General features: G+C 44.9%; 1 protein-coding gene across 10 annotated transcripts in view; it reads right to left on the bottom strand.

Annotated features, from left to right (window-relative positions):
- The window catches only part of AUTS2 (activator of transcription and developmental regulator AUTS2), a 712,323-nt gene that overhangs the window by 341,178 nt on the left and 344,235 nt on the right, over positions 1-26,910 (bottom strand). The window lies entirely within an intron of this gene.

Below are 26,910 nucleotides of genomic sequence, written 5' to 3'. Positions count from 1 at the left end.
TTTGAGAGATAGCCCCGTGTGCAAAGTATTTCAGGGATCCAAAGGGTGTGGGAGTGGAGCTGAAAGCAATAGGGAGATTCAAAGGGGAAACACATCATTAAAATCATTTCTCCCTCTGCAAGTATCCAATTGTGAAAATGTCCCCACTGAAACCAAGAAAGGGATCAGAAGGTGCAAATGCATCTCACCATGGAAGCCACTGAAGCCCCAACACCCGGGGACAGTGCTCTGAGCCTTTCTGCCACCATGATCTTGATTTGATATTTATATTCCATTTCCCCAACAATCAAAGCTCAGAACAACAACAAAGCATTAACAGACAAACGAGACACATCCTAATCCAAAAGAAATATACAATTTTGAAAAGTACAGCAGGTGTAAAAAAGGAATCAAAACAACATGAAACAGAATCACAAAATATCAATCAATCACACCGGGTTGGCAATTAATGTCAATAAACCCTGAGGCTAGAAACAGAAAAAAACCATCCATCAGGATCCCCTTTCTCTCCCCTGGGTTGTAAAACTCCTCTGTCATCTCTCACCTATGGGGGCAGGTTCCACCAGCAGGGTCTCACCCTTGGACAAAGGCCACTCTTCTCCCCTACTGCAGCCAACCAGTCAGCAGACAAAATATTCATTACCCCCATATTATAACAACAAGAGCCTGGCATGTGGGAGACTCTACAAACCTGGCATTGTCACAATTGCACAATTGTTGGGGAAAGCTAGGTAACCTAAGGCAATAAACCCCACATCTGAATACAACTTTCGTTGGCTCAGACTGTCACTGGCTGTAGCTCCACCTGCTGCTGGGCTCCCTCTTTCGGGCCCACCAGTTCCAGTGGACACCAATCACCACTGTGTGTGGACAGACTCAGATGCACATGTTCAACATTTTCTGTTTATTATTTTCTCCATAGTCTCTCTCTCTCTTTTAAAACAGCAAGCTTTCTCTTTGTTCTTTCACCCCATTTCCTGATGTGTCAGCATCCTTCCTTCCTTCAGTGAACTGCAAGGTGTGCCCTATGGGCGTCTCTCTCTCTAAATCATCCATGATGTATTGTGCGTGCCTTAAATGAGTCTGCTCCATTTACACAATTGCCCTATTAATTTCCTCCTCATTGATTTACACCACCTTCTGCAGAAAACCATCCCCCCAGGCCCCACTTCCCCACGTGCTTGCAAGAAACTCTGGTCTGTGTTTCCTACCTCCCTGTCACACCTCCTCACCATTTGTCTTCATTCATCCATCCCTTATCTTCTGTCTCCCTTCCCCTCCCACCGTTCGGTCTAACTTCTGTTCATTTTGCATCCCCTCCTCTCCTCTCCCTCCCTCTTTGCTTTAGTGTGGCTAATAAATCTACGGCAAGAAGGTTAGAATCTCAGAAGATACAGGTTTAAAGGCAAAGTATAACGGCGCCAATAAAATTCAAGAGTCTCCAGCATAGGGGGAGCAGGCAACACAGAGGCTCCCAAAGAATTTACTACAATCCTGAGTAATGTGAGTGTAAGTTAGGGATGCGAAGGGTTGGGTGAGTTGGGGCAAAGACCATAGCTCAGCAGTGCAGCATCTATTTTACATCACAGTTAAATAATGGCATCTCCAGGTACGGATGGGGGAGGCTCAGTGCAGTGGTACCTTGGTCGTCGAACAGCTTGGCTCACAAACAAATCGGCTCCCAAACACCGCAAACCCAGAAGTAACTGTTCCGGTTTGTGAACATCTTTTGGAAGCCAAACGTCTGACATGGCTTCCGTGGTTTCCGATTGAGTACAGGAAGCTCCTGCAGCCAATCAAAAGTTGCGCCTTGGTTTTCTAATGGTTCCGGGAGCCGAACAGACTCCTGGAACGAGTTAAATTCAACAACCAGGGTACTACTGTATGGACAATGTGTTTCCCGGAAGTCCGAAATAGATTAGGGATTGAAATTATTTCCCATCCCAACCCAGCAGCAACTGGTACTCTTAGATTAGCAATTGTTGAGGTTGCCCAGACCATGAAAGAAGTTGTCACAGAATCATAGAGTCATAAAGGGACTCCATAGAGTCGGAAGGGACCTTAGGGTCATCTAGTGCACCCTCTGGAATGCAAGAATCTCAGCTAAAGCATCCATGACAGATTGCCATCCAACCTCTGCTTAAAAACCTCCAAGGATGGGGAGTCCACCACCTCTCGTGGGAGGCAATGTATTCCACTGCCAAACAGCTCCAATTGTCAGAAAGTTTTTCTGAATGTTTAGAAACATTCGGAACATCTTTGAAAAGAAGGAGGGAAGGAAGGAAAGAAAGCAAGCAGAATGCCCTGAATGAAAATCAGTTTCACAAAATACTCCAACACACACACACACACACACACACACACACACACACACACTCCACTGCAGAGTGTGAAGTGCAGTCTGAATTCACTTTAGCATTACATTTTGGTTGCAATGCTTTTTCACACCTATGAGGAAGCACATAGTCTTGCACACCATGGCATTTACTTCTGAGTAAGCATTCAGAAGCTCAGACAGCATGCCTAATGAATGGCCAGGGTAAATAATAATAATAATAATAATAATAATAATAATAATAATAATAATAATAATAATAATAATAATAATTGCACTAGCTTCTATTTTGGGTGCTGGAGGTTAGCTGCCAAAAAATGGGCCCATACTGAAGAGCTGCAGTTACAAATCAGGGCAACCGAGAGATCTGTGTTCCACATGAGAAATGTGATGTAACTACAAAGCAATTGCAAGCTTAGGGAACAATAATTCAACTGTTGATCAGCTGAGTTCCAAGCTACAGTTTCCATGTGTATAAACTGCATTTTTAAAAGGGCCGTATAATGCAGTTCGGAAATCACTCATTTTTGCCCTCCCACAAACGAAAAGTGTATGCAGTTCATATTGCATACAATTATTGACTCGTCGTGGTTTGTTCATGGAAAAGCCATTCCAGTGAGTGTAGCACCGGGGGGGGGGGGCTGGAAAAGAAAGAAATCAGGGAGGAGGATTCTTTGAGCCCCTTTGGCTTATTGGCTGGCATCTTGGATGAAGGCATGACAGATCGGCTGGAGCCCTGAGCACAGAATCATAGAATTGTAGAGTGGGAGGGGACCATGAGGTCATTTACTCCAATCCCCTCCTTTCTTTTGCCCAACGCAGGACTCGAACCCACAACCCTGAGATTAAGAGTCTCATGCTCTACTGATTGAGCCGATTCCAGCAGTAGCACTTTTGTTAGGAATAAGTATACATACAGTGTAGCAGACAGGGTGTCAGACTAGGACAGGGCAGACCAGGGTTCAAATCTCTACTCAGCCATGAAACTTGCCTTGGGTTGGCCACTACCTCTCAGCCTAACTACCTCACAGGGCAGTTGTGAGCATAGTAAAGAGAGGGGGGGGGAGTCATGTATGCCACTGTGAGCTCGATAGACTAAAGATGGGATATAAATACAAGAACACTTCAATTTAAACCGTTGTACTGCTGGGGAAAGCAAGGCTGGCTCTCCATTGGCACTCCTGAGAAAATAGCTCCCCCCAAACATAACTTTAATAACTGGTGCCCAAATTATTCACCCCCACTTCTCTTCTTACTCTGTTTACTTTTTGTGCTGGGTCTCTTATATTGTAACTCTGAGACCAGGGGCTTCTCCCATATATATATATATATATATATATATATATATATATATATATATATATATATAATCTTGATCATGAACAGCAGAATAAAAACAGATGCATTAAAATAAACAAGGCATTGTAACAATTTATTGATGGTCTCACTAATACACACACATGAAAATCAGCAATATCTGTGCACAGAATATAGGTGACTTTTAGGAGTCAGATTTGCAGAACCAACAATACTGGTTTGGGAGAGGGGGGGGAGAGAATATTATTTACAAAGCTTTGATTACATGGTTCATCAGAACACTGAGGGGAACACATAGCCACCCACAACAAGGGGCAGATAATCCCAACAATTTCCATTTCCCCAATCTTAAATTGGGTTCTCCATATTCTGCAGCAATTTGCAATTAAATAAACAAACAAATACAAATCCCTTAGTGTTTCTGTGCAATTTTATCCTAATATACATATTTTTTGTATGCAGTTTTGACTAATATATGCATTTTGCAAGAAATTTTTCCTGATAGGATGCATTTTTTTCCATAAACTTTTCTTTTCTTTTCTTTTTTTTACTAATGTATAAATTTATATACAAACTTTCCCCTAATAGACATACACACTGGTTGGAGAACTGCCTAGCCCGATTCAGAGTGGGGTGAACCTCTGGGAATAACTGTGTTCTGGTCCACATACAGGTTTGACAAGATTAGGCAGCTGCTAATTAAAATGCTAACGCTGTCCAAGTCTTTCCCCATCTCTGCCCAGAACCTTCATCCTGCCTCCGTAGCCAGAGGCAGACGGCAAGAGCGAGCCACCTCCAAGCAGAGATGTAGAAGGAGCGTGGCACCATTTTAACAAGCTAAATTTCCTGTCGCACACATGGCTGCTCCCTGCTGGCGCAGCCCTCGTTTTAGCCTGATGAAGTCAGTGTGATGAACTCCCGAGTTTTAGCCTGCCCTTGAGCCTCACATCTATCTGATCTTTCATTCTGCTAGCCGCACATTTCTCGCTAAGCACACACAACTCCCCGGGCCCCAGCGGAGACGGCTTCGCTTCGGCTCGGCATCAATATGTTCGGCGCTGAATTCATTTCTGCAGGGAGCCCGGTAAATCTGAACTTTCCAAAATCATTTGGCCCCTATTACTGGTAAGCACTGCTCTTAAATAGGTTGTAACTCCGACTAATAGGCTCTGTAATCGGAGCTGAATTGAACAAAAGACTCTGCTATGGGCGACTATCAGTCATTTTTATTGCCAATCAAATGCCTGGGTATAGGAAGGAAAAGAACCTCTCCTCTTTTTTTCCACTTTACACACTCCTAGTTTGCTGGAAAACCTTACACAACTTAAACAAAGCAACTCGCCCCCATCTCCCCACACCTACACATTTTGCAGAGATTTCAAACAAGGACATTTGCCACGGAAAGGCTTTCCTCATAGTTTAAAACAGACACTTTCACTCTCCTTATTTGTCAAGGGCAGTCTCTATTGCCATCTCACCAGCGAATATGACTTGAGACACAAATAACTGAGCTGGGGGAAAGGTTACATTCAGTGCTATTTTTCTAGGTAAAAAGAGGTGCTCGAACTCACCATGAATACCTCCCTTGTTCTCTTATAACTGCAATGAAGAAGAAGCCAAGTTACAGGGAACCAGGCAGAGGGCCTTCTCGGTAGTGGCACCCGCCCTGTGGAACGCCGTCCCACCAGATGTCAAAGAGAAACATAACTACCAAACTTTTAGAAGACATCTGAAGGCAGCCCTGTTTAGGGAAGCTTTTTAATAGGTTATTGTATTTTAGTGTTCTGTTGGACGCCACCCAGAGTGGCTGGGGAAACCCAGCCAGATGGGCAGGGTTTAATAAAAAAAAAATTATTATTACAATGGCGCCCAGCTGAACTGAGTTCCAGCTGTAAAAAAACCCCCGGTTACATTTATAAAAAAGATACAACAGTGTTGAGGATCTGCAGGAAACCAATTAACCAAGATTAAACCAAATGAGCCCAATCAGCACACTCTGGGCAGGCAAGTTCCCTAATGAGGGAGGGAACATCTCCCTTCCCTCCTTCTGAACATGTTTTCAGGTGCCACCTGTGGCCCCACCACCAAAGATGGAAAGGGATTCTTCCTCCTTGCTATGAGAGCCTTGGGAATATGACTTGCCAAGTGCACTGTGGGGCTGCCAAGTTGTTGTTCACCCTGGGGTGCACACCAAGCCTAGCAGGCACCCCCTGTTACCCCGCAAAGGAATGCAGTGTAGGGTAACCAAGGAGTGCCCTAACTCCTTAGTGGCTGGGGCAACCCAGTTGGATGGGTGGGGTATAAATATATTATTATTATTATTATTATTATTATTATTATTATTATTATTGTTATTGTTATTGTTATTGTTATTGTTATTATTATTGCCTCAGGATTTCCCCCTGAAAATCTTTAGTTTTTCTTTCCTACCCAAACTAGAATCATAGAATCATCTAGTCCAGGCATGTCCACTGTGTCAATCATGAACCACTGGCCAATCGCGGGGTGTCCCTGGTCGATCCTGGTCAATATTAGAAAGCCACTTCCGAGCTGGAGAGGAGGTGGGGTTGCGGGCTTCATGCCCTCCCCCCATGTGTGCGGGGGCTGGCTTGCAGCCCCCACAAGAGCAGGGAATCCTCGGCCGCATCATCTCCCTTGCCAGCCAATCGGCTGGCCCAGTAGGAGTGGCCCGCGCTATTTAGGGCCGGCGTGCCTGAGGATTTCCCTCTTTCTCCGCTCCAGCATCCCAGCTGCTCCAGTTTCCCCCCTCCCACCCTTTAGATTTGGCTCTTTGACATTGCTATGGACTTCGGTTGGTCGCCGTCAAGGGGCCTGGTAGGAATTTTTTTCCACTTGGCAAATAGGCACCAGCCACTTGGTTTTTCGCCTACCTTGTAGCAAATCATCACAACTTCCTCGGCATTGGCGGTTTGGCATTGGTAAGGGTATTGTTATGCAGACGAGGGGGGGAGGAAGCGCCATCACCTTCCCCCCTATCAAAGGGTAGTCTGGTAAAGGATTCTGGGGGGCATTGCCCTGTCCGAAGCCTATGGAGGTGTGGGCCTAAGGCACGCCCCCGAGTGGTGACCCCGGGGGAGCTCCTAGTTGATGTGCATCAGCAGGACTTCCCCTACTGGTGGTTAACCCTTGCCGGTCTTCTAGCAATCAGGCTGAAGCCGGTTAGTCAATAAGACCAATGCCTAAGCCAATACCGTTCAATTCCTGTAATCAATAAAGTTGTGGCCTAATTTTGCCCATTAACCTAAAATATTGGTGTACTGTGTCTTTATTTCCGTGGGGGAGGCGGGAACTCGCCACACAACCCTTAAGTTATACACCCAATCCTGACTCCCTAAAAAAGCCCAACAACTTCAGCTTCCCAAACAAAGCTCAGCAACTTTGACAATGTGTAGATCACTCCCCGGGGACGTGGGTGGTGCTGTGGGTTAAACCACAGAGCCTAGGTCTTGCCGATCAGAAGGTCAGCGGTTCAAATCCCCACGATGGGGTGAGCTCCCGTTGCTTGGTCCCTGCTCCTGCCAACCTAGCAGTTCAAAAGCACATCAAGTGCAAGCAGATAAACAGGTACCGCTCTGGCAGGAAGGTAAACGGCGTTTTCGTGCACTGCTCTGGTTCGCCAGAAGTGGCTTAGTCATGCTGGCCACATGACCCGGAAGCTGTATGCTGGGTCCCTCGGCCAATAAAGCGAGGTGAGCGCCGCAACCCCAGAGTCGGTCACGACTGGACCTAATGGTCAGGGGTCCCTTTACCTTTTAGATCACTCCCCATTTATCTCTACTGTGAGTAGATGGCAGTTTCTTGGGAGTTGGTCGTACCCAATCTAGTCCAACTCCCTGCAGTGCAGAAATATGCAGCTATCCCATATGGGGATTGAACCTGCAACCCTGGCATTATCAGCACTGTGCTCTAACCAGCTGAGCCAAACTGTGTAATTTGAAGCCAAACTGAGCAAATCTAAACACCACTCCAGAAGCATGACTCTCAACAGTGTGGAGTAGGCGAAAAAGAGGAGCCCTAAGGCCAATCAGGGGCTCCCCCATCCTCCCCCCCCCAATCAAATCTTACTTAGTCCCTTAAACAGGTAACTACCAAAGACCACGTTGTGGAGGGAGGGAGGGCACTACAAAGAGGACAAATGGCATCACCCCACATAGTGAGTTACCTGCACCAGGCAACTTACTATTCCACTTTTCTTCTTGTTTGTGGACACTTTGGGGGCTGTAACTATTGTGTGTAGGGCATGGTCAGGGCTAGCTCTTATGGGCTTTAATTATAAGAGGGCAGGATTCAGTCGAAAATTTAGAAGGAATTTATTGATGGCAAGAGCAGCTTGACAGTGCAACCGCTTAGCAATAAGTGGAGGCAAAGGTGTACCCAGGGGTTGGCGAAACTGGTCCCCAGTGGGGGCACAGGCCAGTGGGGGCCACAAAAATCACTTATCAGACTAGGTAAAGGTAAAGGTAAAGGACCCCTGGGCAGTTAAGTCCATTCAAAGGTAACTATGGGGTTGAGGCACTCATCTCACTTTCAGGTCGAGGGAGCCAGTGTTTGTCCACAGACAGCTTTCCGGGTCACAAGGCCAGCATGACTAAACCGCTACTAGCGCAACGAAACATTGTGATGGAAACCAGAGCACAGGGAAATGCCGTTTACCTTCCCACCACAGCGATACCTATTTATCTACTTGCACTGGTGTGCTTTCGAACTGCTAGGTTGGCAGAAGTTGGGACAGAGCAACAGGAGCTCACTCCATCACGGGAATTTGAACCGCCGACCTTCAGATTGGTTTAGACCACAGCGCCACCCACATCCCTACCTATCAGACTATGGAGGGTATGACATGCATGTGTGTGGCCTGCGCAAAGTCTCAAGAGATGGCTGGAGGGCCACATCTGGTCTCTGGGCCTGAAGTTTCCTGCTTCCGCTGTATTTTGTGTTTTTCTCTTCTGTGGTTGTAATATACTGTATCTGACATTTATGGCCTACAACACGCAAAACATGAACATCTCTTCTTTTTCTTAACAAAGCATCTACCACCAAAGGCAAAAGTAGAAAAGGGGGGACAGCAATTTACCAGGGACTAGGACTAGAACATAGCAACAGCTGGAGGTCATGCGTTTTGTACAAAAGGATGAACCAAATCACTTAATTACATCTTTCCTCATCTTGGTCAGATTTCCATGAAGAAAATAACTTCTGTTGTATCATTTTGCCTTGTGTTTTAAAAAAACAAAGCAAAACAGAAAACCCAGAAAAAGTGGGTGGGGGGAGGAAATCACTATCAAAACCTTATCACCAAAATTGATAGTGTTTACTTAAAGCTTTTTCCAGCTTTGCTGACTTCAACAGATATTGAAGACACTAATAAATCTAGCCCGAAGATTCTTTGCAAGGTCCATCTCTTCTTGATGCAAAATGTGTCCTCTATGATCTATATCAAGCTAGAGAAAACAGGATCCTTATATGTAATTTTATAGGCATTTTTCTCGTGTGTTTTGGTTGGTGTTTTTTGTAAGCAGAACAAAAATTATTAGGTAGTAAGCAGAAGAGAAAGTAATGCGCCACACGGTTTATAGTGTCTTATTCCTTTTTCAGCTAGGCTTAACGTTACGTTAACTGGATCCCAATCAACTTCTGATAGTGTAGACACGGTTCCTAATCCATGTAGGGGAACGTGGAGCTGACAGATTTAGGGAGGTGCTATAATTCTGTAGTACAGCACAGACTTTAATCCAAGGTTTAACCCCTGGCATCTCCAGGTAGGGCTCTGAAAAATCTAAGGGTATGAAGAGATCACAAATCCTGCACAAACTTTTTATCATCCACAGTACTACAGAGCAGGGGTCAGCAAACCTTTTCAGCCGTGGGCCGGTCCACTGTCCCTCAGACCTTATGGGGGGCCGGACTATATTTTGAGGGGGGGAAATGAACAAATTCCTATGCCCCACAAATAACCCAGAGATGCATTTTAAATAAAAGCACACATTCTACACATGTAAAAACACACTGGTTTCCGGACCATCCATGGGCCGGATTGAGAAGGCGATTGGGCCGGATCCGGCCCCCGACCCTTAGTTTGCCTACCCATGCTATAGACGTTGCCATGACAGGAAAACTAAACCTGTCCTTCTGAAACCTGGTAGAATTTATCCCTGCAAAAAGACTATCATTCCTATAATATATATATATTTAAAATGTCAAACTTTGAACGTGCTCAGCACACACACACCAAAACCCTAGAACTACTTGCTTGTAATTTGGCAGGCTTATTCTATTTTTTATTTTTTTATTTTGTAATAAATGATTATTGGTTTTCAATTACAGTCCAATAAGAGCCTCATTATAAGAATATCAATTTATAATACAGTTATTAATACCAATCATTCAAATATCAAATTATATAATTTAAAGTGCCCCCCCGCATGCTAGATTTGATGGTTTCACGATTTTCTTTATTTCTGTCTTCCAAAATCATATTAGTTTCAATCACATTCCGGTCATAATAATAATCCCTTATACAACAACTGCAATATTAATAACTTCTATTCATGTTGACATATTAAATGATTTATAAAATTGCAAGTGAGGAACACAAACTATATCCTTGTTCTTCCTTTGTGTGGCAGTTATTCAGTCTGTGGTGTTTCTTCCTCTCCTTGTATGATGTTATATCTTTCATTCCCCCAATTGTTGCTGTTATCCATCATGCCTTGGGTGGAGCTGATATCCCATTGTTGTTCCAGAAATTTCTCTATTACTCCATCCCATGCTTCATTGTTTTGCACCAAGAACTTTAACAACAGCTGCAAAAGTCACTCTGCCCCAGTAAATAAACTGTTGTCACCATTTTTCCTCTCACCCTGGGAAGAAGAGCGGTCTGTCAAATGGCAGATGACTCAGTAAAGAACCTTATCAGTTCCTTGGCAGCTCACAGAATCCTTTCATCCTTCCTTCCAGCTGAAGATATATGAGCAATTATACTTCCAATTAAATTCAATTCCAAGGCCTCTTAGCATTATTCAGTTCACTTCATAAATAATAAAGGATGGGGAAGAGTCAGCTCTAAGTTTGCCTCGTAAACCTTTTGCAAAAGTACCTCCCTTTCCCCCCTTTTTAAACACACACAGTTCTGTTTGATGTTATATTCCATATTTATAATCCAATTTCTTCCATCTTTGCTTGTACAAATATAATTTGAACTAACACTCAGAGGGTTGCCAAATCATAAATGCACAGAAGAAAACTTTAAATAAAGAAAACATAGGCTCCCCTCCCTGCCACCGTCTTTTGCACTGAATGAAGTCTTATCTCAAGTTCAAACCTTAAAGTCCTTGCAGGTGGTTTGTTCCACAGTTTGTGATCTCATCTCTTCTAGCACATGCATGTGCTTTAGTCCAATTAAGCTCTAATTAACAGGAGAAGCTCTGCTTCTTAATGGCGGCTTTGGAGGGTTTCCGCCAGGCAAATGCTTTTGCACTCAGCGCCTCCCTGCCCCCCGCATTCCATGCTGGAGTGAGAGCCAGGTACCAAGATGAACTGCGAGTGAAGCCTGTCCCCCCCATCCCTGGGGAAGAATTTGCAAGGATGATTACCCTCAATCATCCTTGTTTTTCCTTCACCAACGATACCCCGCTGTCATGGGGGCTGCCTCCATTAAGGCAGAGCAGTACCAGAAGCTTAGACTTATTCTCACCTGGAGGGACTACTGTGACAACAAATTCAACCCACTTTGTCACAAAAGTTACTGGGCTTTTAAAAATCCAATAGTTGTGGTAGTGGGGAGAGAAAAAGAGAAAACAAAGCTTTACTTTTCCCAAAGTGAACTTGACCTCAGATACTGAGCTGAATCAGGCAGTTTCTGAAGTGTTTTAGGCCAAGGCAAGATGCTGGGGGTTTTTTTAAAGCACTGAACTGGGGTGTGAGCCAAATCTTTTGGCTGGTGCACAAATGTAGGAAAAATCTTGTTCTGATGTCCTAGGCACCTGCTGCAATCAGTATATACAATACTAAGTTAAATGGGCTGATTACTTGACTTAACATGGTGGTTTCCTAGGTGCCTAAGTTGTGTTCTGCAAGCATAGATATGTTTTGCAGTTCCACTGCAACTGAAATCAAGGGAAGTGAGAGTAGGTTACGGTGAAGGACGTCTCCACCAGATTTTAGATACTAGTAGGGGTTTAACAATGACATCCTTCTGGCAGTTTTTTTAAAAAAGAAATTACAATTGTAGAGTAAAAGGAAGATAGCACCAAGAGAGCAGAGGAGCAGCTTCAGCGACATGAAATGATGCGAGAGACAGTGGGGAAAGGATTTGAGCTGTCACCCTTGGTGGGATTTTACAAGGATGCCCCTGTTTAAATATGTGAACTGATGTAGGGTACAGAAAACGCACCACACCACCCTGAGGACATGGCAGGCCCAATAAAAAGGAGTACCTATGTTCTATGCAGGCAATCCTTTTTCATCTGCATCCTTTTCATCTCTTCCCTCCCCGAATGGGGGCAAGGAATAAAAGAGGGAGGTTTTAGGCCTAGTGGTGGTGGAGGAGACACAAGGCGTAGGTCTATACTAATAGGGACTGGAAGCATGCCTCCGATGTACAGTGGTGGATTTCACAACTAACATGCTTGCTACATTAAAAAAGCAAAAAAACAAAACCTGAGACATGCTTCCTTTAGCCAGTTAGCGGTTTTGAAGTAATGATGTAAAATTCATTTCATCTCTCCTTCTCTCTGTCTTTTATCCAAAGCCTCGCTCTTTCATACACAACATCGAGGTTGTCATATCTGAGGAATTATTAAAATAAGACGGAGGCGGCTTGAGCTGAGCAGAAACGCTGCTTTGAGCCAGCATCCTCGGGAGACTTGCGAGCTCAATCTCATTAGCTGTTGCCGGGAATCGTCCTCGCCACCAGGTTCAAGGTGATGAAAGATTAGGCCGTTTGGCCTCCGCTCATTCCGTATGCGCTGCACGCCGCTCTCTACCCGTGAACACGAAATTACATTGAACCTGGGGAGTCTAACTCCATTAATTTTAAATGGAAGATTAATTTAACAATATGCGGCAGATATTTGTTACAAACCTATCATGTAAAAGTGACGGTTGGCAATAAATTGTAGTGACTCACGACTGGCCGGTGGCTCAGGCTCAAATAAATCAGACACCATTTGCACATAATTGCTGTTTTTTAAAGACAGGGAGAAGAAAGAGATATGTTGCTTTGATGAAAGATCGGGCAACTTCATTCAAGGAACCAGCGGCAGATATTAAAAAGCGCTGCCACCTGCTTTGGGGAAGCATTTTGCTTAAGGATGCCACCATTAGAATTCAATTCAAAGCACAGGAAGGCAACGTTTGAAAAGAAGACAATATATATATATGGGAAAGTACAACCTTATTTATCTAAATACCCAAGGGATATCTGAAGCATACAAATGCCCAGGTCCAGAAGGCAGCAGCAAGGATATTACATACCCTCCAACATTTCTATGATGAAAATCATCATCATCGTCATGATTTTATTATTTATACCTTGCCCACCTGACTGGGTTGTCCCAGACACTGTGGGCAGCTTTCGGCATACAGTGGTACCTCGGGTTAAGTACTTAACCTGAAACTGTTCTTAACCTGAAGCACCACTTTAGCTAATGGGGCCTCCCGCTGCTGCCGCGCCGCCGGAGCATGATTTCTGTTCTCATCCTGAAGCAAAGTTCTTAACCCGAGATAATATTTCTGGGTTAGCAGAGTCTGTAACTTGCAGCGTATGTAACCTGAAGCGTATGTAACCCGAGGTACCACTGTATATAGAAACATAATAAAATATTAAACATTAAAAATCTTCCATATATATATATTTATTTATTTTAAAGGTATTCTTCACCCAACACTGAAAAGGACCACAAAGATGGTGCCAGATAAACTTTCCATGGAAAGCTATTCCACAACCAAGGTGCCACTACTCAAAAGGCCCTCTTGCTGGTGCCATCCTGTCTCACATTGTTATATGTGGAGTCAACTGGAACAGGTAAGGCCACAAGAGCGAAGTGGGTTTTTATATTGTATCTAACAGCACAATCCTAGCCACATCTGCTCAGAAGTAACTTCTGTTAAATGCAAATGAGCTTACTACTAAGTAAGTGGGGTTAGGAGTATTGCAGAACTGTCTACCCTGTAAATTAGTTTTTGGAAAATGCAGTATGCAAAAATGGATATATATATATATATATATATATATACATGCTGCATAAACAATACGAAGACGACTCCAGGACAGTTGATGCTCTGAGCAGTAGGAGGAGCAGGAAGAGCTTGAGCTGTCTCAAGGAAACCAGAAGGTTAAGTGTCTGAGCACACTTGGAGTCCCTGGAAAGCATGTTATTTGAATCGCATTCCTTTGGAAACTCTTGAGCCTGCCGCTTCTGATGCACATCACTGAGGCAGCCTGAGGCGCGAGAGCAGCAAACAAGCGCAACATGGAATCCTTGCTAAATTCAACCGTTTAAATAATAGAACCACTTTTGAAATCCATTTGGAAGAAAGGAAGCTGGGGGTGGGCACACAAGCATCACTTGCAGGGTGGTTTTCACATTGTCTTGCTTCTTCGTCATTTCTTTTGTTCCGATCCCATTTTTCTGCATTGTTTTTTCTAGCACACATCGCAGAATCAAAGAACCGGATGCTCTCAGAGTTGTATTGGACAGACTCCCTCTCTGCTCACTTTCTTGCTCCGCACTGCACAATTATCATCGTTACAAGATGAAGTGTGGGGGGAAACTCTTTGAACCCTGCCCCTCGTGAATGTCCCCATTGCTTTTTCCTGCAGCCTCTTGGGAGGGGCCTACTCCATGGAAGATCAGGACCCTGAACTGCACAGAGAGCTTCCTTGAGTATAGTATGCCACTCACAGCAGCCACTCAGTCGTGAGTCTTTAACCCCAGACAACTCCTTTCCCCCAGGCCTCACCTTTTCACCGCCACTACTAGGCCTCTCTTTCCTCCCTGTTCCTTCCCACCCCGTGAAGGATCTGATCCGGTGAGGTGCTTGCCAAAGACTTCCTTTGCATTCAGGGAAACTCTGGTGAAGGAGCAGAACCATGCAGAACCAGATCCTCTTAACAGCTGTTAAGTAAGTGGGAGAAGGCCACTTCCGCCTTAAGGAGGAGGTGGGGTTGCAGGCTTCTTGGCCCCTTCATGTGCACGGGGGGGGGGAGGGGGAGGCCAGCCCTGCATGACTGGTCACTCCCTGGCCAGCCAATCGGGTTGGTCAGGGGTGTGTGGCCTGCCCCATAAAGGCAGGACGCAGCCAGGGATCTCCCTCTTTTGCCATCTTCCAGCTGCTTCAGTTTTCCCACCCTCCCGCCCTTTAAAGTTTTCTTTTATTGACCTTGCTATGGACCTCGGTTTGTCACCATTGAGGGGCCTGGTAGGAAATTTTCCACTTGGCAAATTGGCACCAGCCACTTGGTTTTCGCCTACCTCGTAGCAAATAGTCACAACTTTCTGGGTATTGGTGGTTAGGCATTGGAATTGATCTGTAGATGGAAAGAGGGGAGGTAGCGCCATCACCTGCCCCAAATATTGAAGGGTAGTCCATTAAAGGATTCCAGGGTAGGTGGCCCTGTCCGAAGCCTAGGGAGGTGAGGGCCTAAGGCACGCCCCCTATTGGTGACCCCGGGGGACCTCCTAGTTGATGTGCATCAACAGGACTACCCCACTGGTGGATAACCCTTCCCGGATTTCCAACAGACGAGCTGGAGTCAGATATAGTCAGTTAGGTCCATTGTCTAAGCCAATACTGCTCATCACCTGTAACCAATAAAGTTGTGGCCTTTTTTAACCTTAGTAATTGTGTCATGTGTCATTATTTCTACCTGGAGGGGTCGGGAACTCACCGCACAATCTAATCCTTTGCGACTGGAGTGCTCCCCTTCCAGAAGCACCAGCTTCAGGAGAAGAATGGGGGGCTGGTGGCATGCGGTGTGTGACGTTTGTGCATGATATCAGGGCGTTGGAGGATCTGGGGCGGAGCCAAACATGGTAGCAGTGTGGCAGGAGGGTGGCTTCAATGGCCCTGGCTCCTCCTCCTGCCACCACCTGGACCTGCTTCCCGCATCCTTCCTCTCCACAGCAGCAGGGCGAGAAGGAGCTGGCCTGGGGCTGCGCTCAGCTCTGTGCTTGGCCTCATCTGCCACTTTTGGACAGGGGGGAGCTGGCCCTCTCCTAAAAAATATTTTTTTGGGGGGGTCCTAGGAGATGGTCTCCTGACCCCTCCTGACCTTTTCTAAATCCCATTTTGACTGTAAAATAGCATTCAAACCCCATTGGAAAAAAGCAAAAAACAAAACAAAAACCCTAGCCCCACCCTCAAATTATTTTAGGGATGGATCTGGTTTGGGGGTGGCCATGACAGTGAATCCTTGTGAGCTAAAAGCCACAGAGCATGGCCACAGGGTGGATTTGGTGGAAATGGGTATCCATGCACAGCCCTGGTATAAACATGTTACAAGCAAATCAGAATGAATGTTCATTGTCACCCTACAAACAAAACAGGATGGACACTCAATAAAGATCAGAGGTCAGCAAACTTTTTCAGCAGGGGGCCGGTCCACTGTCCCTCAGACCTATTGGGGGGGCTGGACTATATTTTGGGGGAAAATGAATGAATTTGTATGCCCCACAGATAACCCAGAGGTGCATTTTAAATAAAAGCACACATTCTACTCATGTAAAAACATGCTGATTCCCAGACCACCCGCAGGCCGGATTTAGAAGGTGATTGGGCCGGATCCAGCCCCCGGGCCTTAGTTTGCCTACCCATGGCCTAGATTGACCCTTGCTGGGGCTCTTGCTTGAACAGTGGTTGAAAGCTTATATTCCTTTAGTCAGAGGATGGGACCAGAGTGTCCAGCAGTACAGTGGTACCTCGGGTTACAGACGCTTCAGGTTACAGACTCCGCTAACCCAGAAATATTACCTCGGGTTAAGAACTTTGCTTCAGGATGAGAACAGAAATTGCGGCGCAGCGGCAGCAGGAGGCCCCATTAGCTAAAATGGTACCTCAGGTTAAGAACAGTTTCAGGTTAAGAACGGACCTCCGGAACGAATTAAGTTCTTAACCCAAGGTACCACTGTATAATATAAAGTGTTGATTTTTGCTATCCCTTCATTGCAAAATGCTTTAAGTTTAGAGCTTATGGGGAAGTGGTATATTTTTGGGGCTCTAAGTAGTCCTGTGCCAATGAGATGAAACGGGACGTAAATGAAATAAATGCAAATAGTTCAAATGCAAGCAAGCCCATGCATCAACAAGTCACGAAACCAGAACAACAATCTAGAAAGATTGTGTACATTGAATGGGCTGCTGTGCTGCTTGTCACCTAACACAATTAATCACCTCCAAAGAGGAGGGGGAGAGAAGAGAGAGGATTCACTGTAGCTTTAAATCCAGTGTGACACCCCTGTTGCCAGCAACAGATGCCTCCAACTCTTTTATTTTATTTTATTGGTGCTTTAATGCAGAATTTCTTATGGGACCATATCACCTAATTAGAGGGATTGATAACTGCACTGCTCCATAATGAGGCCAATACATTTCAAAGTCATTAAAGATAACTAAGGCAATAAGTCTGTGTTTAAGCAACGCTTCCTTGGAATTTGTGAGTCCGGGGTGGGGGGCGAGGAAGTGAGAAAGAAAAAGCAATCTTTACCTATTCAACTGTAAATGCTAGGTTATTGGAATCTTTAAAACAGGCAGCACGTAGAAAATTGCATGGCCAAATCTCCTTTTTCCCAGTTAATGAAGAATTAAGACTCCCATTTACCATATTAGAAGGTTCATCAGAGGCCTCTCCTTTCCGTAGCGGCTGTTTGACAGCAGTGTCAATTTAGCTGAGCCCAAATGCAGAAGTGCATGACAGTACATCATTCATAACTGTCACATCTATTTAGCGCTCTCATTGTCACAGCATTAACGAAATTCAAGCCCTGTTTGGTGGGGGTGGGGTTTCAAGTTTCCTACGAAGTTTACACACTCGAGTGCCAAGTGACATGAGCTAGATCAGGCACAGGCAAACTCCAGCCCTCCAGATGTTTTGGAATTACAATTCCCATCATCCCTAGCTAACAGGACCAGTGGTCAGGGATGATGGGAACTGTAGTCTCAAAACATCTGGAGGGCTGGACTTTGCCTGTGCCTGAGCTACATCTAAGGTTTTCAAACTGGATTCTGATGGACCTTCAATATCTTCAGAGATATTTATGTATGTTCCAGCTAGAAATGAGAGAGCTCAAAAAATGCTCTCCCCATTTCAACTCAGAATTGATCGGAGCATTTTACCACCCAAACTGGAAAACTCCAGATCAATTTTCTGACCCCCAAACCCATCCCTGCACCTGGTCCACAGGGTCCCAGGGAAGGATGGAGCCATGATCAGGTTGGGAGAGCTGGGGAACAACTGTGGCAGAAGCATGTGGGAACATCCTGCAAGGAGGGAGCATAAAAGGGCTGTTTTAAGTCTCTTCTGCTCCTTGTTCTGCCTCTTTGCAGCTTGCCAGCACCCACCCAACCTCTTTCTGTTGCAGGACGGAAGATAGTATAGCAAAATATTGAGATTCTGTATTTGAAACTCTCTAATGGAGGATGGATCACTGCCTTGCCGTGGCGAAGGGGCTTGAATAACTCAGAGAAGCTATGAGCTATGAACTATGCCGAGCAGGGCACCTAAGATGGACAGGTCATAGTGGAGAGTTTTGACCAAACGTGATCCACCTGGAGCAGGAACCGGCAAGCCACTCCAGTATCCCTGCCAAGAAAACTCCATGGAAAAAGTGGAAAACAGGAGTGCCTGGTGTGCTCTGGTCCATGGGGTCACGAAGAGTCAGACATGACTAAACGACTAAACAACAACAACAACAACAATGGAGGATGTGAGGAGTCTGAAATGCAATGCACATGAAACATTTTCTCCTGCCCCTTTGTTTCTTGCTCCCCCTGCCCACAAATCTGCCTGGGGTTTCCTTTTTCTGAAAATATCAGATAAGGACAATCTAGATGAGAGCATGGAGGTGATGGGCTATTTCAGTTGACTGCACCTCTCCATCACTGCACAATGTCCTAGAACTCTACATTGGAGGCAGTGGGGGAAATTAAAATGGTAGCTAGACTCAGTTGCCCTGACTTTGTGTCATTCCCACTCCTCTGATGGATGAAGAGAAGAGGAAGAGAAGAGAAGAGTTTGGATTTGATATCCCGCTTTATCACTACCCTAAGGATTCTCAAAGCGGCTAACATTCTCCTTCCCCTTCCTCCCCCACAACAAACACTCTGTGAGGTTAGTGGGGCTGAGAGACGTCAAAGAAGTGTGACTGGCCCAAGGTCACCCAGCAGCTGCATGTGGAGGAGCGGAGACGCGAACCCGGTTCCCTAGATTACGAGACTACCGCTCTTAACCACTACACCACAAGAGGCTTTTGTTTGTGGGAAGGGGAAAGGAAGCATTGTCCAATGGGGTCAAATTACTGACAGAAACAATACCAGAGGGGTGTGTGTGTGTGTGTGTGTGTGTGTGTGTGTGTGTGTGTGTGTAAACCACCATTAACTTCTGCACACTTCAGAAAACTTCAAGAACTCAAATAGATTGCCTGACCCCCTGGTAAGTTCCACTACAACGTACGAGCATAAATTGTTTGCCTCAAGCTGGGTGAAATATACATTCAAATTCAGACTCTTGAAGGAAATTATTAAGTAGAGCTATATTAGCTTTCTCTGAAGCTTTCTCGTTTTCTGTATTGCCACTATATAGACCAATTATGTTACCTTTCCATGCTGAGAAGTGATTGTTCTGCTAACACAGATCTGGTAAAAAAAACACACCAAAAAACATATAAAGCACCACTGCTTGAACCTTAGGGGATTTTTCTTGTGTTATTTTTTAGTGTGTGTGTGTCTGTGTGCATGTGTAAAAGCTGCTCCCTTGCTACTTCCATCAAATGGAAAACATCTTCCATTAATCTAAATGCAAAATTTGTTTCAGCCATCAGAAAAATAAATATAAAAAAGCAACTTGAAAAATGTTAAGCAAAAAGCAATAAACTTTTTTTTATGCTCCTTAGACCACTAATGCTTTGGAGTTCTCATATTCATTTTGGAGAAATGAGCATTTTATGGTTCACAGAGGAATCGCTACATGAATAATATCTGAGATTATAATGCATCGAGCAAGAGGGGTAGATTAAGTTTATGTAAACTATTTAATCAGACGTGAAATTCTCTCTAGAGAATAAAAGTGTAGGGGGTGTCTCTGGCCTTATTTAAGTTTCAGAAAATGCATTGATGTACTTTGTGAACATAAGATGCTGCTTTAATCTGAGTCAGACCATTTGTCCATGTAGCCCAAGTCCCACCAACCCTGACCATCGACCATGCTGAGTGCAATAGTGATGGCCACCACTTCAGATGGAAAGGGCTATAGCTCAGTGGTAGAGCATCTGTTTTGCATGCAATAGCTCCAGGTAGAACTGGGAAAGATTTCTGCCTGAAACCCTAGAGAACATCTGCCAGTCGGTGCTAACAATATTGAGCTAGATGGACCAATGGTCTTCCAGTGTTCCAGGAATGGCTTTAAAAGAGGATTAGCCAAAGTCATGGAAGATGAGGCTATTGGTGACTTCTAGCCATTGTAGCTAACTATGTTCTCCCTCCACTGCTAATTACAGGTGAGAAGAGTGTTGTTGCACTCAAGCTTCTGGTTGCAGACTTCTCATGGGCTTCTGGTTGGTTGTTCTGGTTGAAGAGGATGCTGGGCTAGATGGACCTTGGTGTGTTCCAGCAGGGCTCTGATCTCAGGGTGATGAGAACTGGACACCAGCTTCATCTGGAAACCCACAAGCTACCCATCCCTGAGCTGGCAGCATCTCTACAAGGACTCAGGTAGAGGCCGTTCCTTGCCCTGCTATCTGATTAACTGCTTAGATGGACTATTCATTGACTTGCATGGGGATACAAAATTGGTTGTAGTCCAGGAATGTGATGTGTGCTGGAAAAGGGTCCTTCCTCTGTGCTCTACTGTGAGCTGGTGGGAGAGAAGGGTTCTTCTCTATATATTTTTCCTCCCTGGAACTCAAGAAGCCCAGATCCCGTCTTTGGTTTCAGAGACTGGCAGGATGCTAATGAGTGCACACTGGTGGCAGGGGGGGCTGGAGTCTGACTCAGGAGAGGGGGGCAGTGGTTTGGGGGGCCCTGTACCAACCAGGTGGCAAGAATCAGAGGCAAGGGGAGCTTCAGAGCTGGAGGGTGGAGCATAGTATGGGTCAGAAGAGGAGGAGGAAGAGGCAGGTCAAGCAAGTGAAGGGCCAGGTGCTTCCCCATCTTTTCCTTCACCACTATACCTCAGAACCAGGAGGGGATTGAAAAGGGATGAGCAGAGGAAGTTTCCACACAGGCACAGTCTCCAGCTACATGTATGCAGCCCATTGGGGGAAGGTATATAAACTGGTGGAGGGGAGTGGTCCCCTGTTGCTGCAACTGCTCCATAGAGTGCAAACCTAGGAATAGCTGCCTAGCTGAAAAGATTGGTATGTGTAGAGCTGTAGATTGGTATTCAGAGCTGTAGAAGCCACTGGAAGTGTTGTCTTTGACAATAAACACTTAACTATCTGCTGTGTGCAGATAGTTTTCTTTGGCTGAGAAGTGCCATGACATTTGGTGGCACCCCACTGCTGTATAGAAACACCAATACCATTTCATCGGGCTCTGGGGCCTATTCTACTGATTCTTTACTCCTGGTTTTGTTACATCTTACTGTTCTGTTTCATGACATATCTTTGTTATAACGTTTTGCATCCTTTTGTTCTCTTCTCCGTATACATTATACATGGTAGCTGCCCTGAATGTTCTTTAGAATGGAAAGTGTGTGAGAGAAACATGATGACACTTCATCGCATGATAAGTATCCTGAAAACCCACACCACAATGAGTGATGGCTGGTACCTATTGGGACTGGTAGAGAGGAAGACAAGGAGGCCAACAGCAGAGGGAGCTAGAGGCAGCAGCAAGCAGAGCCAACTAATTCCAGGTTTGCCCCCATCATTTTCCCTGCTGAGTTTTACCAAGGCAACACTGAGACTAAGGAGGAGACAACCAGGGTCATTTCCTAAGCTGGTTGTTAATAAGAATGAAGAAGAAGAAGAAGAAGAAGAAGAAGAAGAAGAAGAAGAAGAAGAAGAAGAAGAAGAAGAAGAAGAAGAAGAGGTGGAGGCGGAGGAGGAGGAGGAAGAAGAAGAAGAAGAAGAGGAGTAGTAGTAGTAGTAGTAGTAGTAGTAGTAGTAGTAGTAGTAGTTTGGATTTGATATCCTGCTTTATCACTACCCGAAGGAGTCTCAAAGCGGCTAACATTCTCCTTTCCCTTCCTCCCCCACAACAAACATTATGTGAGGTGAGTGAGGCTGAGTGACTTCAGAGAAGTGTGACTAGCTCAAGGTCACCCAGCAGCTGCATGTGGAGGAGCGGGGAATCGAACCCAGTTCACAAGATTATGAGTCCACCGCTCTTAACCACTATACCACACAGGCAGGTAGGAGATGGCTGGGGCAAAATGAGGTTGCTGGGGCAGTGACCCATTTCCCTGACGGCTACTCTCTGCATTTCTGAGATTCCAGTTAGCCTGTCAAAACCGACATATTTTTCTAATAAAACTCTGGATGGGCTTATGGGCATGGATATGACTAATATGCAGATCATAGAATCACTGAACTGTAGAGTTGGAGAGGATGCCAAGGGTCCTATAGCCCAACACTCTACAATGCAAGAATCTCAGCTAAAGCATCCATGACAGCTGGCCATCCAGCCTCTGCTTAAAAAACCTCCAAGGAAGGAGAGCCCACCACCTTCTGAGGGAGTCTGTTCTGCTTTTTATGAAGAGCTAGCTAAGCCTATGTGCAAGGACTCCTTTGCCATAGTGAGCAAGCATGTGTGATAAAAATGTGTGAGCCGAAAAGAAAATGGAGAAAAGCTCCTTCAGTTAAAAGGAATCAAGCAAGCCCATGTTATTTCTTGTAAAGCTGTATCATCTCACAACCACCACTTTTTTTGGAGGAATCATCTACTTGGCACTAAGGTAAAGGTAGTAGCAAAGGACCCTCGGACGGTTAAATCCAGTCAAAGGCAACTATGGGGTTGTGGCGCTCATCTCACTTTCAGGCCGAGGGAGCTGCCATTTATCCACAGACAGCTTTCCAGGTCATGTGGCCAGCATGACTAAACCACTTCTGGAGCAACAGAACACCATGATGGAAACCAAAGCGCACAGAAATGCCATTTAGCTTCCCGCTGCAGTGGTACTTATTTATCTACTTGCACTGGTGTGCTTTCAAACTGCTAGGTTGGCAGGAACTGGGACAGAGCAATGGGAGCTCACCCCGCCATGGGGATTCGAACTTGGCACTTATCCACCATTCGAATGGGTAGAATAAAGTCCCTGGGGAGGCTCGCCAGAGTAATGGGCATAGTCTTCAAGCAAGATCACTGGGAACCAAGACCATCTTCACGAAGCTTAGGCTACGTAACATTTGAGAGCATCTAGGAACAGAGGAAATTGCCTTATTTTGAGTCAGACCATTGATCCATCTTGTTCAGTATTATCTACTCTGAATGGCAGCAGGTCCCCACAGGTTCAGGCAGGAAACGTTCTGAAATATACTCGGAGTCCTGTAGTGATTTCATGCTCTTTATTGAAGCTTGTAAAACAGTGATTGGATTGCCCCGCAAACCTCAGGCTTTTATATACATTATTTACACAATGAGTCCCGTCTGATTGGCTGATTCTGCTTCCCTCCTGGAGCCTGATTGGTCTTTTCCTGCAGGCCAATCAGTTGTTGCATTCTAGGATCCTACTTGCCTAATAGGCTGATTAACTTCCTCCTGGAGCCTGATTGGTCTTTTCCAGCAAGCAAATCAGTTGTTGCATTCTAGGATCCTACTTGCCTATTGTTCTAGGATCCAAGCTTAGTACATAACAGTTTCCTAGCCCTACCTGGAAATGGTGAGGATTGAACCTGTGACCTTTTGCATGAAAAGGAGATGCTCTACCGCTGAGCTATGGTCCTTCAGCACTCCTTCCCCCACCCCCAGTTCCTAAATATTCAAAAACAGGCCACCCAAGACGACATCTGCCACAGCACAATCTGAATAAACCGTAACTCATTATTCTGACAAGTTCCTGGCTTGGCGCAGAGCAAGGGGAGACCTGGCATGAAGGATGATGAGACAAAGATTGGGTGTAACAGACAATGGGAAATGAAAGGGAGGCATCGATGTCAAAGGAGCACACATGGCTTCTCCTCAGTGGACTTGCCAGATCCTTGATGCAGTAATGAGTTATACAAGGATGCCAATAACTGGCTGTCAGTTCAATTGCACATCACTAGAATATGAGATCAATTGGCAGAAGGATCTGATGAGCACTGTGCTTAGGTGTAGGCAAAGGAGTCTGCAGTGATAGTAGCTGCATGCAAGCTCGGCTCATTGGCTCAGACGACAGGGCTGTGTTTTAAGTTGCTCTGCAAGCTCCAACAGAATGCAACAGTGAGTTGCTAACAGGTATTCACCCATGGAGGGATGCGGGTAGCGCTGTGGGTTAAACCACAGAGCCTAGGACTTGCTGATCAGAAGGTCAGCGGTTCAAATCCCCGCGATGGGGTGAGCTCCCGTTGCTCAGGTCCCTGCTCCTGCCAACCTAGCAGTTTGAAAGCACGTCAAAGTGCAAGTAGATAAATAGGTACTGCTCCGGCGGGAAGGTAAACGGTGTTTCCGTGCGCTGCTCTGGTTCGCCAGAAGCGGCTTAGTCCTGCTGGCCACATGACCCGGAAGCTGTACGCCGGCTCCCTCAGCCAATAAAGTGAGATGAGCGCTGCAACCCCAGAGTCAGTCACGACTGCACCTAATGGTCAGGGGTCCCTTTACCTTACCTTTATTCACCCATGGAAGCATGCAGCACCTATATTTCAACAGCTGCACTGGCTTCTGGTTCACAGAATCACTGAATCATAGAGTTGGAAAGGAGTCATTGAGTTCAGGCCCCTGCAATGCAGGAATCACAGCTAGAGAATCCGTGACAGATGGCCATCTGGCCTCTGTTTTAAAACCTCAAAGGAAGGAGAGTCCACCACCTTCTCAGGTAGCCTATTCCACTGCCTGATAGCTCTTACCATTGGAAAGTTCTTCATAATGGTTAGCCAGAATCTGCTTTCCGGACATTTGAATTGATTGGTTCTGGTGTGGCCTCTGAAATTGCAGAAAACAAGCTTGCTACATCTTCCATGTAAAGCCTTTCATATATTTGAAGATGGCTCTCAAGTCACTTCTCAGTCTTCTCCTCTTCAGGCCAAACATAACCAATCCCTCAACCATTGCTCATAAACAACTCCCTCATAATCATTGCTTGGTTTCTAGATCCTTGATCATCTTGGTTGCCCTCTTCTGCACACATTCTAGCTTGTCAATATCCTTCTTAAGTTTCCCCTCAGCTCCAGCCACTGTAACAAATGGTCAGGGAAAATGGGAGTTGTAAGGCAACAACATTTGCTGAGCTACAGGGCTCCTATCCCTCTTTCAAATGACCCCGTTCATCTCTGCTTTTGGGGCCTGCTATCTACCTTTGGTTTGAGAGTATTGTGCCCTATTTTCTATTGCCCTGGGACTGTCAAGTGAAGGGTTAGTAAGAAATCTCAGAAATCAATAAATAAAACAAGGACATACATATGGGCCCAACCTCTGTGGTGTCATGTGACAGTCTGTAAAACTTCTCAGTATTTATTTATTTTCAAGTGTGTATAAGGGCTCCCTACCCAAGATAGAGCTATTTGCAAAAGTAAACATTCTGATTTGTTACATATGCAATTTTGCATATGGAAGCTCTTCTGGATAAATTTTTGGAATAATCCTAGTAGGGATTGACAAATATGCCAGTTTTAGTTTCTCTTTTTTTACAATCTTCAATTCAGTTCTCCATATTTAGGAAGCAATTTGAATTAAAGAAGAAGAAAACCCCTCATTAAAATTTGTGATGATTTTAGAGTGTTTTTTCAAAGTAAACACACATGTTTTATGTGGTGTTTTGACTAACAGCCACATTTTTGAAAGCTCTTTCCCTTAACATAATTTATTTTTGTATCTTATTTTCAAAGCTTTCCCCTAAATTATGCATTATTATTATTTTTTACACGTTGGTTGATTGAAGAACTGCACTGCAAAATTTGGACAAGTGTGAATTTTGAAGGCTAGCTGCATTTTGGTTGGTGCAATGGTTCTTAATGTATGAATTAGGTAGTCTCACATTAAAATGTGGACAAAATCAAATTATTTCCCCCCATCTCTAATTGCCAGCATCAGTGCAACTCCATGGAAGCCACACAGCTTGCAGTTAAGCTGGAGGTGCTGTGAGCTTTCAGTGGAACTACAATTTGAAATCGTTAGTATGCAAACATACATTTTTTAAAAAAACAAACCCCACCGTAAAATACATTATTTTCAGTGACGTTCACAGCTTGCTCAGATTTGCTTTCCATCTCCATCCCTTTTGTCCGCCTGAAGCTCTACATCTCTCGTTCTGCCCTCTCCCAACCCTGGCCCTTGTTAGCGCTCACCGTTAACCACGGCATCAATGTTGTCAAACAATTTTGCGGTGACACCCTGTCTCAGGCAATGTTAGGCCACCGTCAACAAGCGCCGGGTAACCAGGGCTGACAACGTATTACAGTCCTGCCATAACCAATCACTGTCTCACCCAAGGAAAAATGGCAGCTAAATTATAGGAGCGAATGCAACAGCGTATGGATTAAATTGCCAGAGCAACTTGCTAAACAAAAATGGGGCAATAAACAGAGAGGGGATTTCTGAGGGGAAAACAGCATCTCTGCCTTTTAAAATGGGGTAGGATATTAAGGGCTTCTTTCAAATCCATCCACATCCCCCTTGGATGCTGTGTTGTGAAATAATATTCTAAGAATATGGTTTAGTTAGGGATACAACATCCGATCTGCTACTCACCTTCACATGGACCTTTAAAAAAATGCAAACATCTTGAAATAATGCATGCAGTGATTCTTCTTTTTTTCTAAAAAAAAAATGTTTGGGGTTACTCTCATTTTGACTCAAGAAAATCACCATTTTATAGTTCAAATCGGGGGAAATAAATACAGTAAATGGACGAAAGTACAAAGATTCACAAAATGTTTAGGGGTATG

This window comes from Podarcis bocagei, assembly GCF_964188305.1.
Source record: "Podarcis bocagei genome assembly, chromosome: 15".
NCBI lineage: Eukaryota > Metazoa > Chordata > Lepidosauria > Squamata > Lacertidae > Podarcis > Podarcis bocagei.
The sequence above is the reverse complement of the archived record's forward strand: the minus strand, read 5'-3'. Positions and strand labels throughout refer to the sequence as shown.